The 22,340-nt window shown below is 45.9% G+C and overlaps 1 long non-coding RNA gene across 2 annotated transcripts in view; it reads right to left on the minus strand.

Annotated features, from left to right (window-relative positions):
* Positions 1-2,171: 2,171 nt before the first annotated feature.
* The window catches only part of LOC101677551, a 35,256-nt gene continuing 15,087 nt past the window's right edge, over positions 2,172-22,340 (minus strand). Inside the window, exons 3-5 of one of the 2 annotated variants that reach the window (XR_006603743.1) lie at positions 15,639-15,739; positions 3,385-3,485; positions 2,172-2,360 (exon numbers count right to left, since the gene is read on the minus strand). This is a non-coding gene — a long non-coding RNA (uncharacterized LOC101677551). Of the gene's footprint in view, positions 2,361-3,384; positions 3,486-11,097; positions 11,503-15,638; positions 15,740-22,340 lie in introns of those variants that run through there. The other variant, XR_006603742.1, reaches the window with a different exon arrangement.

Genomic DNA, 22,340 nt, shown 5'->3' on the forward strand with positions numbered 1-22,340 from the left:
TTGCTCAATCCTCAAGATTTTCTGAGAAGCCTTATGGAATGTTCTCAGACATCCCCCTGACCCATGCCAAGGAATGTAAGAAGGAAGTATATAACTGTCAGCCTTTGAATTCTGTTGTCAGGCATTACCCTCACCACGTATCAATTCTCCAATGCTTCTCATTTGAGCATGTCAATGGGTAGTGGTTCCTGCAGGAGTTTCTGGTTGTACAAAAAAGCCCTGAGGCAAAAGTGAGAGGTATGGGGCACTAGGGTACAAGTCCAAGGCAAGTCTCTGATTACCTTGTACTAAACTAGTAGATGCCTGACAGAAACTTGTTGCCATAGCGATGATTAAAACAAGAGTGTAAGGCCAAGAGTATTTGAAGGAGTGCACGAGATATCCAACACTGGGGCTAGAAGAGCATGAGGCCTGGTCATCACCACAGTGGAGGTGGTTACCTAGACTGGAAAGGATCTGGGTTCAATGTGGCTCATCTTAGGTTGTAACATGGATGATCCATGTTATTATTCAGGACTGAATGACCCAGGAATTGTGAAGTGCACCAATACTGCCGGTATCTGTCTTTTAAGCTCTGATGGAATATGCCCTTGCAGATGGCAGTATGGTTTCTACAAGGAAATGAACATTCCTACCCTTTAGTTATCACTAACTGAAGAAAACATACATCACACTCTCAGGGAGGACTTGAGGGCCCCCTTCCTTGTCTTGTGTTTAGATGATAATCCCCAAACTGTGGAACTTAGAGCTTGGCAAAAGTTCTCCCAAGAAAATCTCCTCACATATCCTTACTCCTCCTCACTCTCAGTATTTTTTAAACTTACAGAACCTTGGGGCCTTGAAGATGCTAAGCATGTTCACAGCCATTTCGCTTTATAAATTCTGCATAAAGTGATCTGGAGCCCTTCCTCTGGAATATCACCTCTTTCATATTTTGGAAATCTGTCAAAACTTAATTTTTATCATCTCATTAGAAGTCTGGATCATTCTAAATGAAGTAGGCTTTACCCTTTACCCTTTCTAATTCACATCCTTGTTTATTTCCTTCAGAACATTGACCATAATGTGTAGTAATCTTCTTTATTGTTCTATTATCTATTTCTTTCTCTAGGAAGTGAGCTTTGTTAAGGCATACATCCTGTCTGTCTGGTTCACTATTTTATCCCTAACACTAGCATGGCACCTGAGTCATGGTAGACACCTCCCAATACTTAACAGTGGAATGAATAAATTCATTCAGCGCCTCCGATTTCCCATTGGTTGGTTGTTGTGAAAATCAAATGGGATCTTTGTGATACTTTGTAAACTATAACATTCTATAAATCTTAGCATCCAAGTGAGGTAGATACTGTTATTTTCCCTTTTTGCAGATTTAAAAAGTTTAAATGGCTTAGAGAAAGACAATTTAAAGGGTTCAAATGGTTTGTCAAGGCCCACACAGGCAGCAAATTGGCTGAAATCAGACCACAAACCAGGCCAGTTGCAATAATGAAGAACACGGACAAGAAATTGTAAGTCTATTTTTACCTCCCATCTTTTGTAATGGGGAAAACCAGAAGAGAGGGGTTGGCTTTCAGGATCCAGATGAGCTAGGATAGGCTAGGAAGGAGAATTGTCCTAGGCTTCTGTTCTAGATTCCATGAAAATTAGTACTAAATGCCATCATCCCATCTATTTGATAATCATAACAATCATAGTTAACGTAATTGAATGTTTTCTGTGCCAAGTACTTTACATGAACTAATTTCTTTTGTCCTTGGAGCTCTATGAAGTGTATATTGTCATACAGATCAGGAAACTGAAGGACAGAAAGGTTAGGACACTTGCTGAAGGTCACACAGTTATGTGGCAGACCTGGGTTTGAAATTCAGAATTAGAATTCCTAACTACCACACTATAATGCATAGGCTCTGGAGTTGGACATGGGATTAGAGGTAAGACCCTGTGACTTACCTGCCATATGATTTTCAGCAAATTACGTAATCTCTCCAAACCTCAGCATCCTTATATATAAATAATAAGCATAGTCACAACGTGGTTGTAAGGATAAATTAGATGATGCTTATGGAGAATATAAAACAGTTGCATATCAAGTGTTCCACAAATGTCACTTGTCTCCCACCCTGTCCACCTCATCATCACCCTTAACCAAATAACCCAAACAGCGTGGGTACTGTTGACAATGATGATTTATTAAAAGAAATGACTCTTTCCCCTTCCCCACCACATCTCTTGTAATCTCTACCCACAGACCCCCATTTTCATCTGTCTTCCTGGTCAAGGAGTTCCAGTTGTATCTTTGAAGACAGGAAGTGTTGAGAAATTATTAGGGAAGGATGACCTTCAAGATGAGTCTTCATCTGAAAAATGGACCAAAAAATTATACATGAGACCTGCTGTTTTGGGGACCTGGAATGACAGAATGCAATCAAGAGGGGATAGTTCTCAGTTTTGGGAATCAATAAGCACCTGAAAGAACCAGCAAGGCCAAAAGCATCCCAAGGATGTGGCTGAATTGGACAAATAGTATATTCTGAACACAAATGGGTTACTTGCAAAGTTTATGTTGATTCTATTGTGTTAGTTATTATGTAGACTAATAAATACAGCTTAGTTTATAATCAAGGCTGAGTCATGGTAGCTTTTCATTATGCGTTTTCATTTGATGGATATAGAAAATAAAGAAACGATCATGTGAGGACCCTGAAAAATTTCTACAGGAAAGGGGTTCTCATAGGTCAATCTGGTAGTGTGCATCAGAGGTGGAAAATGAACATATTCTTTGGTCATAAATTATAATTCTTAGAATTTATTCCAAGGAAATTAATAAGGGCATATGCACACATTTAATATTCATTATAACCATATTAATAAACAATGAAATATTAAATGTGTATTAATGGGGGTTACTAAATGAGTATATATGGTGGACTTCTACAAGGCTGTTAAAGAAGATTGGTATTGTTCAAAGTTGTTCACTTGCTATTTCTAAGTGAAATAATTAAGAAATCAAAATAGGCATAAGATCATCTCATTTCAATATATATGTTATGTATCTGTGTGTGTGTTTAAAACATGCACCAGAGTATTAAGCACCTATCATTTGGGGATGGGAGATAATGTGACTGGTTTTTATGTTCTTTTTGTTCAAATAAATAATCTTATTTCTTTCCTGGATATATGATGAGCTAGGATAGTGAAATTATTTTAAAGGTTTGGAAGGCACCATCCTGTGATAGATACTTCTTCTTGGGAAGGGTGTGAAGAGGGAAAGGCCACAGAGAGACAGGTTTCTATCCCACCCACTTCTGGGAAGTCCCATCAGAGCCAGTCAGCCTAGTGGGAACAAGGTTTGAGGAAGCAGGGAGGGCGTGATGTTTTTACCTGTCCTTAAACTGCAGCACAGACATGGCCACACCCATTGCTGACGCACCTCTCCCCTAGGTCACAATCCCAGTCGCCGCTGCAGACCTCAATGCAGGTGCCTGCATTAGAACAGAGTGGCTGAAAAACACCCGGCTTTAAGCACAAGTATCAGAGAGGACAGCCCTTGACTCATTGAAAGAATCCGTTCCATTTTTGTTTTCCAGTTGAATAAAAAGAGAATTTGTAAATAGTTACAGAACAACACTCATTAACATCTTACACATTACCGTTTAAAATGATGCATTCACATGACCACAATAAAGTAAGGCCCACTTTAACGAAGAGCGTAACTGTGTTTGCAGAAGAGAAGTACAAAGAAGTCCCCTCAGATGTCCCCACTTCCCTACTCTGCAGGGAAATGGGCAGAAAAGAGGAGATTCACATCTACCAAAGGCCATCAAGGGTGCCTCGCAGTCACCCTGCACAGTGAGTCTGACTAGTCTCACCTTACAGGTGTGGCAGCTGGGGTGCACAGAGGTGAACTGCCCACTAGTAGGTACAGAAGTGGAATTCAACTGACACCTGCCTGGCCCCTGGGCCAAGCTCCCTCTGCCATCCCACTTGGTGAAGTAGATCTTGACATGATGAGCATATCTCCAAATTTCAAGAGGTCACTCCTGGCCTGAGTGGAGCCCTGCCCCCAGGTTCCCAGAGCCTCAGAGTTAGTCTTTGAGATCAAATGAAGTAGGTCCAAGAAACTGGTGAAGACCATACAGAAGCTTCAAGGTAAATGTATGCAGAGCTCTGGATGAATATGTGCTGTGGTTTTGCTTCTGCTCAGCGATTATCAGGAGTTTCTCTACCTGTTTCTGTGTCTAGACTTCTTTGGGCCTTTGTTCCTCACGGGTAAAATGGAGCTCTTGGATTGAGCAGGGAAAATGAAGTTCATTTTCCAGTGTCAGTCCTGATCCATAAAGATGACTCTCTGGGGGTGCCTGGGTGGCTCAGTGGGTTAAGCCTCTGCCTTCGGCTCAGGTCGTGATCTCAGGGTCCTGGGATCGAGCTCCACATCGGGCTCTCTGCTCAGCAGGGAGCCTGCCTCTCCATCTCTCTCTGCCTGCCTCTCTGCCTACTTGTGATCTCTCTCTCTGTCAAATAAATAAATAAAAAAGATGACTCTCTGATGCTGTGTTGAGAGGGCTGGCACCACCTGCTGAGAGGGCTCAGGCTGTCACCAAGCACGAGGCTCGGAAGGAAGAGAATGCTATCTAGCACTGTAAGACTGTAAGAACGGGCCCGGTGGGGTGTCTGCCATATACTTGCATCCCTCAGAGAAAGTCAATGCGATCCCTCCATGCTTCTATCCACTGTTGTTGATTTGTGGTGAGAAGATTCAAGACTTTGTCTCCACTCATAGCTGTTTGGTCATTCAGTAAATCTGTTGATTTCTTACAAGGTGCAAAGCATAGAGCTAAGTTATTCAGAAAATATAAAGATATAGAGTCATTACCTTAAAGCAGCATAGAGTCTAACAATGGAGGTAAGTAAGTCTTGTGTTGAAGGCACAGGAAACAGGGCAGTGTGGACAAGTGTCCTGAGAAGAGGTATATCCAAAGGAAAGGGGGGTTCAGAGGAGAGAGGACATTACTTCCAGTAGATTGACTAGAAAAGGTGAGTCTTGAAGTAGAGGAATCTTTTAAAGGCAGAATTGAGGGGCGTGGTAGAGTCTGATGGAAGAGAAGAGAATTACTGGTAAGAGTTCACAAGGGGAGAAATGTAACTGGGCCTGGCATAGGAAGAGGCATGCAAGGCACTTGCAGCACAAAGTTTAAGGGGCACATGCACAGCCCTGAGAGTGAACATCTCCTTAAATACGGCACCCTGGGTGCCTCATCTCCTCACTCCTTGGCTGAAATACAAGGAATACGGGAAGACTGGCAAATAAATACAAGGCTTGGGAAGTAGAAGGGGGCAATTGGAAGTCAGGCAGGAAAAGTAGGTGGGGGGTAAAGTTATGGGGCCAGATCTTGAGGACCTGAGGAGTTTGGGTTTCACTTGCTAGAACAAGGGAGGGATAGGACTGTAGTTCACTTAAGAGAATTATTGTGGCATAAGGGTATAGAATGGACCAGGGTTCCATGAGTAAGCAAACCTCAGAAGCAATCCAGGGTCAGGAAGTGCTGTCAGGAAACCACATGGCACTGTCCCAAGCAAGGGGTAGTCAGGGCCGGATGGGCCATGTGGCAATGGGAAGTGGAAAGGCAGGAGCACATGCAAGAGACAATTTCAAAGAATGGACAGTATTTGGCAACTGGTTTAATGTGGGAGAGAACAGCACAGCAGAGAGAGGATTAGGAGTTGAAGCCAAGAATCTTTAGGGAGAAGTAAGAGCTCCAGCAACAATAATCCAGGAGAGAAGAAAAATCCGAGGACTGATGGAATGGCAAACAATGCCAAGTGCTGCAGAGGTTACAGACTTTTGCTGTTGAGGAGGGTCAAGAGATGTGTCAGCAGATCCTGGGAGCAAAGTTTCTGAAGACTGATGGGGACAGGAATGGTGACCATCTTTAGGAGGCAAAGGAAGGAGTTGTGGGGAAAGTTCGGGTAGAGAGTTAAGATTGCTCCTTTGAGAATGTTGGGGGTAAAAGGAAAAGCAGAGATTAAGATGATTCCCATAGAGCATGATCAGGAAACTATGTTCTCTTGTGACCTGATCTATTTGTAGCAAGAGACCAAGAAACCCATGGGGGAGAGAGATGCTGGGGAAGATGGCGGGGGGCTGATGAGGCAGCAAGAGGGAAGAGTGGAGAGTCCAGTGGAAAGGAAGACCCAAGGAAAGGAGGGGGAAGAGTGGAGGCAGAAGGAGAGAGGTGCTGCAGTCAAGGTGGCTCCTGGACTAGAAGGTCTGTCCTTCTTGCCTTCCTTCCCCCCACCCCCAGCGCACACCAGTCCCTGCCGGCCCACTTTCCCGCTCCCTCATGCAGAGAAAGGGTTGCCTTTTGCCTAGACTTACCCAGAAGTTGCCGTGGTCTCACCGCAGCCTGGAGCTCCTGTACCTCTGAGCTGAGGGTGAGGAGCATCGCCAGGAGGAGAAAACCCCCCAACTTCATGTTGCCTTTGGAAGTCTTCGGTAAAAATGCAGCAAGGCTGAGGACAGCTGCAATTTATGCTCTCCCGCCCACTGAGCTAGAAAGCCCAGGGGTGGGACTAGGCACGTGAGAGCCTGAGCCCTGCCCAGAAACTACGTCTGAAGAACTCCCGCCTGGTAGGTCTTCTGAGGAAGGCCTTGTTGCCCAAGCCAGTCCTAGCCAAAGGAACTCCCTCCTCTGGCAGATGAGTAAGACTCTCCCAAAGCAGGAAAGCTGTGAGTGACAGAGAAAAGGGTGGAGTGGGGTGGGGGGGGGCACTAACTTATATTATGTACTTGATCCACATGTTCCTTTTGCAACACAAGCAAATGTCTCCTCTAGGCCAGGCACCTGCTAGGCACAGATACAGCCTTATAGAAATTCCAACCTAGGAACTGGGCATTAGCCAGGGCGCAGCCCCCTGTCTCACTTCTCTGTGCCCTGCTCTGGGCCCTAGAGCTCTGGTATTGAGGACACGGAGAGTCAGGAGAGCCAGCAGGGGTGCTCCTAGGTCACCTGCTGCTGGGAAGGAGCCCCTCCGCCCCCCTTAGTCTCCTGTCTTGGTCTGATTTAGGCGGTTGCGGGGGTCTTTGCCTATATGAAGTACATCCTTTTACGGCCTAGAGTTTCACTTCATCTTGCCCACTTTCTTTTCTGAGAACCCTAACTCTCAACATACATGCTAGGTTCTTCCAGAATGTTTCTCATCAGGCAGCACAGAGTGGGAGGGCGGGGGCAAGGTGGCTGCTGTAACCAGCCAGCTGGGGAGGGAGATTTCATTTCCTCCTTCTTGTAAACACTCCTAAGCTAGACCAATGATTTCCTGAAACCTATACTCCCACTGGTTTTTTGGAAGAATACACCCTCCCTCCCCAGAGACAGTGCGGGCAGAGGAAGGCATGTGTAACTTCTGGCCTTGAGCATCGTGTCCCATAAGATGTCTTATTGGTAACGTGGGATAAGGATGACTGGGCTACTTGGGAATGGTAGGACGAGTTTGCAGAGTCTTACACCTCTGGGGAGAGGGCTGACTTCTCTTTGGAAAGTAGAGTCCTTAACATTTCACCAGGGGCCCTGCTTCCTAATTCTAAGGCTATGGAAAGAGACCCTCCCTATCATGCTTCCTTTGTCACAGTTCCTGAAATGCCACCAGTGAGAGGTCTTTTGGAAAAACACCTGACATCATAAACTGCTAGTACCCCCCGGGTAGGTTAAGAGGCCAGTTATAGGCTATTCATAAAGCAATTTCGCAAACTGCTTCAACTTGATCCTGCCTATCCCAGTGCTGAGGTTGGTGTCCAATTTCTGTAACAGTGTCAGAGCCAGAGAGAGATATTTGAGAGACCCTAAACACTGAAAAAATGATAGTGATGTTCTCCCCCATGTAATTCCAAATTTTTAAAAATGTTTCAACCGGAAATAAAAATCTATTTTGAAATAATTTTGAAATTTCAACAAAACTCAAATGTGTGTTGAAATTAAAACTAGTTTCTTTTTAGATGTTCTTTTTTCCTGATTTTATTTTGGGGGCCCTGTTTTGCCCCCAGTGTCCTAAGCACATGCTTTGTTTGTCCTTGGGGTCACTCAGAGCCGAGCAGGGCCTTCAGAGCCTGGGCAATGGGGTCCAAGCCTGCCTCCCTTCCTCTTGGCCCTGGCCCTCTGGGCTGCTTTGATTGCTGCCCCTTCCCTGGTACATCACACTCCTGCTCAAGCTGTTCCTTGAACTTGGAACACCTTTTCCCTTTCTTTCCCTGCCACATCTCACCAGGCTCAGCACAAACCTCACTGCCAGAACCCTCCACAACCTCCACCCCCGGGAGAGGTAACTTTATACTTGTTTGGTCATAGCACTTTGTACCTTATATTTACAATGATCTATTATTATTTTTACATTTCTTTCCTGAGACTATCCTGATGGTGAGGATGAGGGAGTGGTCTTATGTATCTTTTGTCTTCCAGTGATCAGCATTTGCTGAGTTCAGTAATTATTAGATGAACTCATGATATGGGCAGTGATAAATGAATGGGCGTTTTGGTTAAAGGATGGGGACAGAGAGAAGAGCAGGAAAGCAGAAGGGGTTCTGGAGCATGTGATGGAGAATGGGTCTGAACAGGACACGTAATGCATCCTTTAGTTGCCAGAATGGAAGTCCCATAAAAGCACCAACAGCAGGAAGGGCACGGTGTTGAAGCTGGATAAACTTCCATTTGAATCCTTCCATGTGGCTATCTCCTGGGTGTGTGCGTGGGCAAATATTAATGAATGAAAAAACTGCATTCGGTTCTTGGAAAAAGCTTTACCGATCTCTGACTGGGTCCCATGCTGGGTACTAAGTTCGGGGTACTAAATGCTGGGTACTAAATGGGGTGTGAGCAGGGTGGACTTCCTCTTACAGAGGAGGAGGTAAGCATTCTACAGCACCCCGGCTGGTATGAAACAACGAAAATAGTCTGCTCATAGAAGCGAATTTTAAGCCAATGTCATCTGGCTTCCCCAGGCCTACGAAGTGGGCGTGCCACTTGACTGTGCTGCCACTCTGCCACAACCCCCACCCCCGAAAAAAACAGCAACCTTCAAAGGGTTCCCCAGTTACGGTTCTTCCTGTTTCTCAAACTAAAGGATGGAGGAAATGTGACCATTCCAGAACCCTAAGTTCAAAATCAACCCCAAAAAGCTAGATTTTCTCAGTTGCAAATTTGGAATGCTGCAGGAGAGAAATGGATCGTCCGATTGCTGATAATATAAACCAAGTTGCTGAGGGCCCTGCGTGTGTGTTTGGGGGGAATGTTCAGGGAGCCATTGTAAGCAGCAAGCCCCCGCACATGGTTTCCAACACAGACAGGCACTAATACTGCCATTTTACAGATGAGGAAATGGAATCTTGGAGAGGTTTAGTAATATACCAAAATAATATGGCAGAACTAAGATCAAACTCCAAAGACTGTACTTAACTGGGACATATCACTGTCAGGCTCAGTCCAACTGCCTAGAAGATAACTTTGACTTCTCTCTGGGACACAGATAAATAGGTTTGTATGGACACAGCAACAGGCCTAGTGCTAAGATTTCATACACAGAACACAACCACTTTGGGCCAAGCTGTTTGCTACAGTGGATTCTGATGCCCATTCAGGTTAAAGGTGGGGCTCACCCACATAAAGCTGTGACTGTGGGGGCGCCTGGGTGGGTTAAGCATCTGCCTTCAGCTTGGGTCTTGCTCTCAGGGTCCTGGGATGGAGTCCTGCATCAGGCTCCTTGTTCAGCTAGGAGTCTGCTCTCTCTCTCTCTCTCCCCCTCTGACCCCCCCCCCCACTGCACATTCTCTCTTATTCAAATAAATACACAAAATCTAAAAAAAAAAAAAAAAAGGAAAAAACCTGTCGCTGTGATTTTAAGAGAGTTGAGGTACAGCAATAGGGCCCTTATTTCTGGCTGTTCACTAAGACCAATGCAAGCACTGCCTAGCGCTTAAGACAGAGGACTCTGGGGTGTGACAGATCCAGTTTGCCTCTGGCTCTGCTGCTTGGCAGTTGTGTGATCTTGTGAAAATTAATTGCTCTTTCTGAGCCTCACTTCCTCAACTGTAAAGTGGGCGTATTAATTCCTACTGCATCGGCCTGTTGGGCAGATTAAATGAACACATATGGAAACATATCTATTCCTGGAAGAGTCCTCAAAACAACAAAAAAAGCCGCTATTATTATCATTAATTTCTATGAAAGGGAATGTATGTCTTTCTCTTCCCAATAGCAGGGCACGTACAGACAGCCCGTGCAAAAATGTATCAGTTCCCCAAGGAAATATCACAAGAGAAAGGGGAATCGGAACCTACCCATATTTTATTCTACTGGGAATTATCAGCTGAACCATCAACGCCATGAAGCTGTCAGCACAACAACTTTATGTGGGTTCAGGATTCCCATCTGGAGGTCAGGAAACCTAGCATGGAACCAAGTTTTGCCTAATGAGGGTCAATGAAGTCACAATCTAATACCATTTCTCCTCAAAGTGCTAAAGAGCACAGCAATTGTGTAGAAGGGATTGTCCCCATTCAAGAGTCCTTGCTCCAAACAAAAGCTACTTACCAGCAATGCCTTGTGAACACTGACCTGCTCCAAATCCCAGCTCTGCCTCTCCCTGGGTTCTTCGATTGGAGCATGAGACTGAAGGTGAGGTCATCTGGAGAGGATAACATCTGGTCCCCAGGAGAATATTAAGCATGTGTCTTCCTGCCTAGATCTCTGTGCTGTGTCAAATCTTGGTCACATAACAGGCAGGAGTCTGCGCTCAGGAGCCTGGCCACCTGGGTCAGATCCCAACTCCACAGCTGTGCGACCACCCGTGGACAAGTTACTCAACCCCTGGGAGGCTCAGTTTATGAGAATAGTACCTGTCCCACAGTGTCAGGGGTGAGAATGCAACGAGATAATTATGTTCATAATTCAGCACCATGTCTGGAAGACAGCAAGCACCCCATAATGGTTGCTGTTTCCAGGATCCGTGATAGTATTATTCAAAAAGGAATTCTTTTTTTAAAAAATATTTTTATTTATTTATTTGATAGACAGAGATCACAAGTAGGCAGAGAGAGCCAGGGGAAGCAGGCTCCCTGCTGAGCAGAGAGCCCAATGCGGGGCTCGATCCCAGGACCCTGGGATCATGACCTGAGCTGAAGGCAGAGGCTTTAACCCACTGAGCCACCCAGGTGCCCTCAAAAAGGAATTCTTGCTTATAACTGAGTGTACCTAGATTTAAGCCTCAGACTGTGTGACCTTGGATAAGTCACGCTGTTGTGGGACGCAAGGGTCCTCATTGCTAAGAGCTGTTGCTAGAGCCGGAAGCTCACAAGTACCCCCGTCCCCCTCCCCCCCAGTTTGAAACCCCACTGATGTGAGCTCTTCTGCTTTACACGGACAGTGGCGTATGCTTCTCCTTTAAATGAAGTGAGTTCTGTATTACCGGTGCTCTTGAGAATGCCGGAGCAGAAGAGGCCCGTGGGAAGGGGCTCTGGAAAAGAGGACAGGGGCTGAGATGCCACCCTGGGCTTCCTCTTCAGATACAATGTCTTGTGCCCCTGCCTTCCCCACTCTCTTCCCTCCTGCTCATTGTTGTATCATCCTTCTATCCAGCTTCTCGTCCTAACACAGGCAAGTGGTGGCTGACCGGACCTGCCAACCGCCTCACCGGTTTGGAGGGCAGCCCCTGCAGCTCTATGTGGAGAGTGGGGAGGGCTGTAAGGGGGAGGACACCCCCCATGCCACGTTGCTGTGTGGAGTTTCCTTGGGTGACAGTGCAGATGGGCAGAGAGGACCTGACATTCATGCACTTCTGGTGACTGAGCTGGGCAAGGGTATTTGGAAGCTTAAGCCCTGATATGGGCAGCTGACCTTTCTGGATTATACAGATCCGTGTTTAATATTGAATAATGGCGTATCTTCAAATAAGCTCTCTGAGGCCAAGTAAAACAGTTTCTTCTGCCTAATAATCAAGACTGCTGAAGAACAGAGGCCACTATTCTTCTGAGTTTTATTTACTTAAGTAAATAAACGATACCCCACGTGAGGCTGGAACTCATGACCCAAGAACATGAGTGGCATGTATCCTCTTCCGACTGAGCCAGCCAGGTGCCCCAGAACAGAGACCACTTCGAATGGCAGAGGGAAAGGGGATGAGCATCTCTGTGTGCCAGATTTTACAAACATACACATATATAAATTGGATCTTATAGATACATATTTTTAAGTAGTATATATAAATTGATCTTTAAACTGGTAGATATGTATATGCTATCTCCATCCCGTTTTAAAAGCAAAAAGTACTTTCAGAATTTATCTCCAATACACACATGGAAAGAAGTCACTCCCCACTCACTTCCTAATGATTCAGGTCCTCCTGATCGAAATCCCAAGCTCTCTCCTCCACACACACACAGAGTTCACACCTTTTCCTTACACATTCCCATTCACTAGATTTTAGATCCAAATATTAATATTGCAGGTCTTAGAACCTAGTCTAGGAGTGGGGACTGGTAACCTCTCACTTCTCCCCCAGGCTCTGCAGAACTACTTAGAATTCCTCATCCGGTCACGCTGCCTAAAATGCTAACAAGTAGAGATTTCTTTGGGTAAATAAGCCTCAAGCCACATTCAGGTGCAAGAAAAAACCCCATATCTGAGTATCACAACTTTTCCCCTCCTTCCACCTTATATAGAATCCTTGAGGTTTCTTTCTTTCTTTCTTTTCTAATTTTTCGAGCCTTCTTTTTATTACATCTTCTCAGAAACACTGACCTGGCTTTTATGTAGAAGTTTTCAGTCTTCCTTTTGCAAAGCTGTTTGGAAGAACACTCATCTTGTAAGGGGGGCTCTGTGGAAGGTCTGAGTACTATGCAGCCTTGGCCACAGTCAGCAAGGTCAGCCTCCTTAGGGGTAACAGGTGGACCCATGGCTCCTTCTTGAGAAGGTACATTATAGTTCCCAGCTTCCCCCGCAGTGAGCTATGGCCATGTGACTGAGTTCTAGGCAACCCAATGGGAGCAGAAGTGACAAGCACCACTTCTGGGGAGAGGCCCCTGATCACCCCCTCCCCACCACATGCAACCCTGCATTCCTCCCTTCCACCTGCTGGCCTGAAGCACACAGACAAATAATTCTGGGGTCCAAGTCCTGAAATTGGTGAATCAAGATGGAAGGCGCCTGGTCCTCAAATTACCAGCTGGAAAAAAGCTGTCTGCTGTTGCAGATGACACATTCTGGATTTCACAGCAGGAAGGAGTGACCCTCAACTGAGAGAAGCCAGTAAGACTTGGGGGTTTACCTGTTGTTGCAGCTAATTAATGTAATGTTAATTCTAAGTAGTCACACACACCCCTTTCGACAAGTGAGTTTGACCTCTTTCTTCTCTCCACCCTCTCCTGCTCCCAACTCCTCTCTCCCAACTCACACTGCATTCCTAAATGGAGAGGCTGGCCACTTTTTGAGATTTCTGATTTTCTGAAGTCCCTATTGATATTTTGTGAATAGTATTGGTGGCGTGGCTATAATGGAACACTACGTTCTTATTGCCTTTAAGGAGTACCAGCCCAGGCTGCCATTCAGATGTAATTTCATTTCTTCTTACAGGCTGGGGGTGCTTGAGGACTTTGGGATGATACTATTGTACAGTGTATTGGTGTAGTGGAGGGAATATTTGTGAACCCTGGGATTTTGGGGAAACTGAGAAAGTGAAGCTCAATGAAGAAGAAAAAAAAGATAGGGGGACACACACTTTAGAGTTGGATCAGCTTGAACCAGGCACAGATCGCCAGATCATCAGTGACTTTCCATAGCACAGATCCCAGCAGCTGCTTCCCTGGGCAGCATCAGGGGGCATTTAAACCTCGGGGACATTGCAAGCCCCTGTCAGGGGAGATGGGACTATTGTCGCAACCCAACTTTACAGGTCCCTCTTCATCTCTCAGTTTCCGGAGGGATCCAAGACCCATAGCCAGTATTTTAGGGACTATCTAATCAACTCGGCAGAGAGAGGTTGCATAATCAATCCAGGTCTTTCAAGCTCTTAGTTTCCCAAATGTTAATCAAGTTCCTGTAACAAGTCACTAACCAAGTGTTAGGAAACCTTCCAGTGTCTGTTCCTAAGGCCCTAATACTCTCAGCACTTCTCATGTTGGGAGAGTAGCAAGTACATTGGTTGACTGCAATGAAATTGCCAGACAATACCCATCCTAATTTTTATTTTTGGAGGTAGTGTAGTATAAGAAAAAAGAGAGGGTTGTGGAGCCACTCAGATCTGGATCTAAAAGCAGGCTCTACCACATCGTAGTAATAATCGACCACATCCTTAGCAATTCATCTCGGAGGTTTCTTCCTCACAGATGAGAGGCTCAGATTGTTCCACTCATGGGGCTATTTTTTTTTTTAAATATTTTATCTATTTATTTGACAGAGAGAGGTCACAAGTAGTCAGAGAGGCTGGCAGACAGAAAGAGGAGGAAGCAGGTTCCCTGCCTAGCAGACAGCCTGATGCGGGGCTCGATCCCAGGACCCTGAGATCATGACCTGAGCCGAAAGCAGAGGCTTAACCCAATGAGCCACCCAGGCACCCCTAATGGGGCTATTTGTAAGGATTAGGAAATAACGTAGAGAAAATATCTAACACCTCATAACATAGTATATAAAAGATTTTTCTTCTCCTGTAAATGCATTCCTTAACCTCAGCTGGGTTTCAAAATCCCAAAGCTAAGAGTCCTTCTTTACAGTCTCTGCGGAGCAGTAGAATGGTGAACAGGACTGCAGTGCAGCTGTTGTTACCTTGGCATGCTCCTCCAGACTACCAACGCGTCCCTGAACCACCCTACGAGCTCCCGAGATCATTTACTTTGGGGAGCGCTGGCTTCCTGCTCCTGGTACTCTGTGTGGGGCCTCGGGGGCTCCAGGGTGAGGTGATGCTCAGGCTACATGCGTGGCCTGAAGATTCTTTTGCAGACCAGCAACTGCCAGCCAGGGCGGGGTAAGGACTGGGAGTGAACGAACAGACCTGTGTGCTTCACACCAGCACAGATGCGTGTCTGGGTGTGAGACAGAAGCTAACTTGTTCACACCCATGCTCTTTCCAGCCCTTGCTGAGGAATGATGTAGTAACTTAATGATATTTCCTTTTTTGTTTTAAGACTATTTCCAGCTTGTTCAAGGTTTGCAAATACTTCTTTTTATTTTTGAAGATTTTATTTATTTATTTGACACACACACACACACACACACAGAAAACAAGGAGGCAGAGAGGCAGGCAGAGAGGGGGGAGGGGCAGAAGCAGGCTCCCTACTGAGCAGAAAGCCTGATATGGGGCTCAATCCCAGGACCCTGGGATCATGACCTGAGCCGAAGGCAGAGGCTTAACCCACTGAGCCACCCAGGCGCCCCAAGGTTTGCAAATACTTCTAAAGCAAGATCTTATTTATCTGTCTTCATAGTCTTCTAGACCTGGGAGATTGAACACCTTTTCTAATTTTCACAGGGGCTAACACTGGCCCCACCTGCAGCCCTGTTCTCTCTCTCTCTGTCTCTGATGGGCCTGACGCCCATTGTCTGGGTAGGGCTGAGCCTCTAGCCGGTCTAGGACACAAAAGCAGGACTTGCTGCTCTTACCATGGTCTTGGGCTGGCGAGCGCACCTGGCTGTGCTGGCCACTGACACAGGGTTGCTCTACACGCAGTCCCAGTGTCCTCAGCACTGTTCCACACAGAGACCTGCCACCAGAAAACGAGAACTATGAAGCCTGGTAGGAGAGCAGGGGAGGGCTCTGAGGGGACTTACAGGTTTTAAACTTTTGTTCAGTTCAAAATATACAGATATCTACATAGTTTGTACTATTATAAAAGTAATACATTTTCATTTTAAAAAAAGGTTTTATTTATTTACTTATTTATCGAGAGAGAGAGAGAGAGAGAGAGAGCACAGCAAGGGGAGCAGGAGTCAGGAGAAGCAGTATCCCCACTGAGCAAGGAGCCTGATGTGGGACTTGATCCCAGGACCCTGAATCATGATCTGAGATGAACACAGACGCTTAACCAACTAAACTACCCAGGCGTCCCTACACTTTCGTTTTTAAAAGGCAAAAACCACTCAACTATATAAAGAAAGGTCAGTTTCCCTTCCCCCAACCCATCAAACCTACTTCCCGGAGGTATCTACTGTTGCCTGTGGCTCCCTCCAGGATTTTCTCTGCGTTTTTATAAATATAAACACAAGCCCATCAATAACATACATATACACACACATAAAATGTCAGTAAACATTTGTTTACTAAATTACAAATATGTAGAGTGAGAATACAATTTTTTTTTGGTATTGAAGGATGTCTTCATTAGGCATTTACAATATACATCAAAAGCTTTCAAATGTACAATTGGTCACGTCACTTTTAAGAATTTATCCTAAAGAAATATGATTTCAGGGCACCTGGTTGGCTCAGTCAGTTAAGCGTCTGTCTTTGGCTCAGGTCATGATTCTGGGGTCCTGGAATGGAACCCAGAGTCAGGATCCCTGCTCAGTGGGGTGCCTGCTTATCTCTCTACCTTTTCCCCTGTTCATATTCTCTATCTCACTCTCTCTCAAATAAACAAATAAGCAATCTTTAAAAAAGAAATATGATTTTATTCAAGGATATTTATCTCGTACCTGTTACTGAACATCAACCCCCAATGACAGATTTTCTAAGTATAACAGGACAAGGTATGGAAAATATGGCATATCTATATATCGGAAAACAATAAAACCTTATTAAATCATGTGGTAGAACTGTGTTTACTGATTAGAGCTGATATATGACATCACATTTGTAAAAATCGTATACACAAGCTCATTTTCTAAATTTTTGTTGGTTTGTATGTTTATCTCTATTACTGTAAGATCTTTAAGGACACAGACCTCTCCTTAATTGTTCTTCTAGCACTTAGCACAGTAAGAGGTGTGCAGTAACCATAAAATAAATCTCTATCCATTGTGAAATCTGCAAAAGTGTGTGTGTGTGCATGCACATGTGAATTATGGAAACATTTATTTACATGTTAACGTGGTTATCGGGTGATGGGTTGATGGACAATTTCTCTTTTTTTTTAGTAGCATTTCTGTATGAGCATGCATTACTTGGATAATAAAGTAAGAAAAGAAGTTCCTGTGCTCAGAAAGTAGAGACACATGGGGCCATGTCATGCTTTTCCCTCAGGAATGCCAAGCCTGAAAGCAGAGACCATAGGTATTAACCACCCGAGGAAGAGATCTGTGGACAGAGCTAAGTAAGTGTCCCTGGGTTCTGTGGGATTTGGGGATCTGGGCGGGGTTGGGGGCTTTTACCTGGTTCCTGGGATGGGGAGCAGATTTGATGATACCCTCTCCTGATAGATTGTCCTCCATCCCTCACAGTTTTGGTCACCTTAGCAGAGAACCACACAGACTCCTGACATTAGAAAAGACTCAGTGTGTGCAAAGAAGGCTCAGGTCGGGGTATGTGGAAGCAGGTCTGCTTCTATGTGGTATATAGTACATAATGGAATAGGATGTGAAACAGGACATAATGTGAAAATAAGTCTAAAGCGGTATATTTTTAAAAGAAATTGAAATAATATTTACCCAACCATGAATGGTGATTATCTCAAGACGATTCAACTGTAGACAGATGTATCCCTTTCGGTTTAGTTCTCTGACATTATAGCTTTTGCAAGAAAAGTGTAACTTCAATAAAGAAAAAAAAAGCCAAATTTAAAACTGGAGAAAATTTAGAGAAATAAGCTTCAGGTTTTTGGCCAATGCTGTTGATCAGCAGGAGAACAGGAGAAGATGGATTCCATGCTCACCAAGCCTTTCCTGTGCATGCCAGTTGTGCAACAACAGAGGTGTGCGGGGGGGCATAGAATTCTGACACGAGGACATAGGAGTTCAGAGAACATAACTGACTTGCCCACAGTCAGGACTTATGAGCGGTGGTGCTGGGGTTGGAACCCAGGTGGCCCTGGGCTTCAAGTCCATTTTGACTAGAGACCTTCTCTGTGATTCCCCAGCTCACACATGCCCATGTGGAGTCAGGTATGCCCTCAGATTGGTTCTGCCATGGCTGTATATGTCTGAGGGGCCAATGTGACTTTTGGGAGGCACAATGAGCTTTTTTTCCAGGGAGGGGGAAGAGTGAGCCTTCAGGACAGGAATTCATAAACACTTGAGGGATCATGCCATTCCCAACCTCCCAGGCATCCGTTGCCTTCATGATTCCCACCGCTGTACCTACAAAGGTGGCGTCCTCCCTCCTGGGTGTGCAGCGTGGCATTCTCCACGGTGTGGTTCCCAGATAGGGCCCCTCTAGCCAGGGAAATGGTGCTACCACTCAGTCTCCTGAGCCCCGGTGCCTCCTGAGATCTCTTGTGGTTTGTGACTTTGTCCCAGATGCATTGGCCACAGCCAACGTCGGCGTTTTCCAGGGGCTGAAGTCCAACATATGGCAGACTCCATTGCTGTCTCTTCCATTCCTCGGGGTCAGTGGGAAAACGTACCACATCCTTAGAATGGCAGTGGAGTACAAGGCTAATCTGAGCAGAAGTCACCTTGTATCACCCATGCTGTAAAACCAAGCGCCGTGGCAAAGCTATTAAAGTTACCAGGTCAGATTAGATCCCTCTGGCAGCTTAGCCATAGCCGAAACCCCTTCCCTGGCAGCGAGGCCAGTCATGTGCTTCGGGGCTCAAGTGACCATTGAAACCAGGATCCTTTGGGTTCAAAGCAACGTCTCCTCCTGTTTAAGTGACTTGGCTGACTTTGCTGTTTTTACTTCTAGTCACATATCAGGATCCAGACCTTACTTATTAACAGCTTACGGATTAGGAAACCATATTGAACAGGAAAGGAAATCCTGCAGAGAGGGCAAAGGTTTGGTCTGGGACACTGATTGATGGCAAAGTTGGGGGGACGGGGAGGGTGTAGCTTGTCCAGGGACTTCTCAAAACGCTCTGACGCAGCTGTGCAGAGAATTGTACAGAAAAGTGGCTAGGGAAATAGGAGTAGGGTGCCCCCCAAAGAGCGAGTCAAACTAAAGAGAATGTGCAATCAAAGCCTTTCTAGCGGGGCTGGGAGTGGGGCCACCCTGCTTTGCACCCCAGTGGTGAAGCTCCAGAGGGAAGTTGCGTTAAACGCCTTTCGCCTGCAGGGGGAGCCAACACCCGTGACTGTCCATCCGCGGTGACACCGGCATCCTGGCTTTGGGAAACCGGGCTAACATGGGTGCAGGGTGAGCCTGGCTGTAAAAGCCTGAGGGTGGAGGGGAGGAATGTCGGAAAGCGGTCAGGCCCGACCGGAGGGGAGGAAAGGCTCTAGGTTTCCCGCTCCAGGCTCATGGCTAGCAGATGGTTTAACCCTGCATAACATATTCTCTGGTCTGCAAGAACTTGCCGCGAAGGAGCTCCTCTCCTCCTGTACCATCTCCCAGGAGAAAGAAATCATCTCTGCCACGATTCTGTCATCTGAGCCAGCGGACAGACTGGCCTCCCAAAGTGTCTGTTTCGTCTCCAGGGTAGTTTCCTTGTTTGGAATGTGGAGGTTCTTACACAAAGAAAACCCAGTAACTGAAAAGTGGGGATTGAGCCCTAGCAAACACACACCAGGTCACCTGAGAGTCCCATCTGCCCCTTTCCAGGTTTTGTTTCATTTCCTTCTTCTGCACAACGTGAATTAAATTTGCCTCCTTTTGGGGAAAAAGAAGGGGAAGAGAAGGGGACCCTAAGACTCTTCCCGTTCACCCCATTCCCCCCCTCCTTGCCCCCGAGTCCTACCACAGAGTGGCCCACGCCTTGGCAGTCACGGGTTTCTTGAGCACTTATGCTTCACTAGACACTTATTCCAGACTCAGGCGTTTCATTCAATCCTCCCAAAATGCCGTCACACAGATACTACTTTCTGGGTTTCACTGATGAGGCAATGGAGGATCATAAAAACTAAATATACTTCCTCCGTGTCAGGACAATGTGTTGAAATCAAGTCGAAACCTCATGTGATGTTACCATGTTTTCTGTTGCCTCATTCTTTTCCCTATTGTTGCTTTTCCTTACAAAGGATCCGCGAGGGTCAGGGCCAAATACATTATGACGTTAGATCCTGGGATCCCCACCACACCTCTCTGAGGTGGGCGTCACCCCATTCTGCAGGTGAGGAACCTGAGGTGAAGTAACTTGGCCTGAGCCCCACGTGGGGGAGCTTCGGAGGTGGGATGGGAGGGCCCTGGAGCCCTGCGCCTCCCACTTGGTCAAGGGCAGCCCTGGGATAGATCCTGACCCTCACTGTTTTCCCAGCCACCAGCAATTCATGGGTCTCTTAAAACTGAGGAGCCACTGTTTCATGTGGGCATGAAAATAAGGAGGGGGGGGGGGCTGGGTGGCTCAGTGGGTTAAGCCTCTGCCTTCGGCTCAGGTCATGATCTCAGGGTCCTGGGATCGAGTTCCGCATCCGGCTCTCTGCTCGGCAGGGAGCCTGCTTCCTCCTCTCTCTCTCTGCCTGCCTTTCTGCCTACTTGTGATCTCTCTCTGCCAAATAAATAAATAAAATCTTAAAAAAAAAATTAAAAAAATCAGGAGGGCCACATTTTAGCAAGAGTTATCACTGAGACATTGCTTAGAACAGCACCAACCAACCCGACAAGCAGAAAAAACCCCACATGGAACGTCCCATAGAAGGTGACCTGTTGAGGTGATATGGGAGGTTCTAAATGGTGGCATATAATAAAGTCCATAAACTAAATGAGGAAATGTGTTCAATTAATTTATATAATTAAATATATTAAATAACCTCACAGCTGAAGGTACAACAAAACTTAAGTTACAAAAAAGTACTTACTGGATGACTTTGGGGCTAAATATAATAACAAGTATTATTAATACTATATAAATATGTATAATGCATATATGTTGTGCACATGTTCTTTTTCTGGGTAGCCAAAATGCTAGCAATATATGTGTGTGTATGTGGAGAGAGAGGTGTCCATCCGTAGTTTCTGATTTTTTTTTCTTAATAAAGATTTTATTTATTTATTTGACAGAGGGAGACACAGCTAGAGAGGGAACACAGCAGAAGGAGTGGGAGAGAGAGAAGCAGGCTTCCTGCCAAGCAGGGAGCCCAATGTGGGGCTCCATCCCAGGACCTTGGGATCGTGACCTGAGCCAAAGGCAGACGCTTAATGACTGAGTTACCCCGGCGCTCTGTTAGTTTCTGATTTTTATATAAGAAGCATTACTTGTGGGGGGAAAAGGGGAAATGAGAAAAGGTCTTTCAAAGGGGTCTTTAATAATGAGACTCTGGCACAAGACCCTGTGGTCCATTTTCCTCCTGGGAGGGCAAGAGTGGAGGGAGAAGCCCCAGGAACACCCAGGGGGGACTGTCCCGTTTCTAAGCAGCAGCCCAGTGTTGGAAGGGCCATGCAGGGCTAACCTTGGGCACACCTGATTTAGGGAATGGAGTCAGACTCCTGGTCTTCCCTGCACTGGGGGCTGGGGGAGCAGACCTGGTTACAGCCCTTCCGATGCACCGTCTTCCAGCCCTGCCATCCCACTATGTCCTGCATGGGTGCTCACAGATGCCTGCCAGGACAGATTCATCAAAAAGCTTCAGTCTCAGGACCCAGTGCTAGGAAGGGGCCAAGGCCAAGAGCGAGCAGAGCCCTTCCTAAGAGGCAGTGTCTGCAATTTGTCCTTCTAATGAATTACATAATTTATAATGCGCCTACTCCCGCAAAAAAGTCACTATTTCTATAGAATGTTGTACCTTATGGGACATTTTTGCAATGTGCGTGTGCATGACACGATGGAGATGATGTTATTCTGAGAAACCCAAATGCAAATGAGATGTCAGAATTTGTTCAAAATGTTGATCAAGTCCAATTGTGCCATTTTAACCACAATTTGAGAAAGTATTTTGGAATGTTTCAATAAAACAGTGATAAAGAGGGGCTCCTAGGTGTTTCAGTCGGTGAAGCATCTGCCTTCAGCTCAGGTCATGATCCTAGAGCCCTGGGATCGAGCCCTGCACTGGTATCCCTGCTTAGCAGATAGCTTGCTTCTCCCTCTCCCAGCTCGTGCTCTCTCTCAAATAAATAAAATCTTAAAAAAAAAAATACAAAGCTGTTTAACAGCACCACTGGGTCAAAGGGATTCTACAACTGCCATGCAGATTGCCTATCCTTTTTTACATGTAACAGTCCTTATGGGCCAGTCTGAACATATACATCAAATGCCTTACAGCTGTGCTGGGCGGCAGGCTGAATGGAGGCTTATCAGTGGATCTGCAAACAGAGACCACGGTAATGACAGGAGAGGG

This window comes from Mustela putorius, unplaced genomic scaffold (genome assembly GCF_011764305.1).
Source record: "Mustela putorius furo isolate JIRA1106 unplaced genomic scaffold, ASM1176430v1.1 tig00003962_pilon_pilon_pilon, whole genome shotgun sequence".
NCBI classification, from domain to species: domain Eukaryota; kingdom Metazoa; phylum Chordata; class Mammalia; order Carnivora; family Mustelidae; genus Mustela; species Mustela putorius.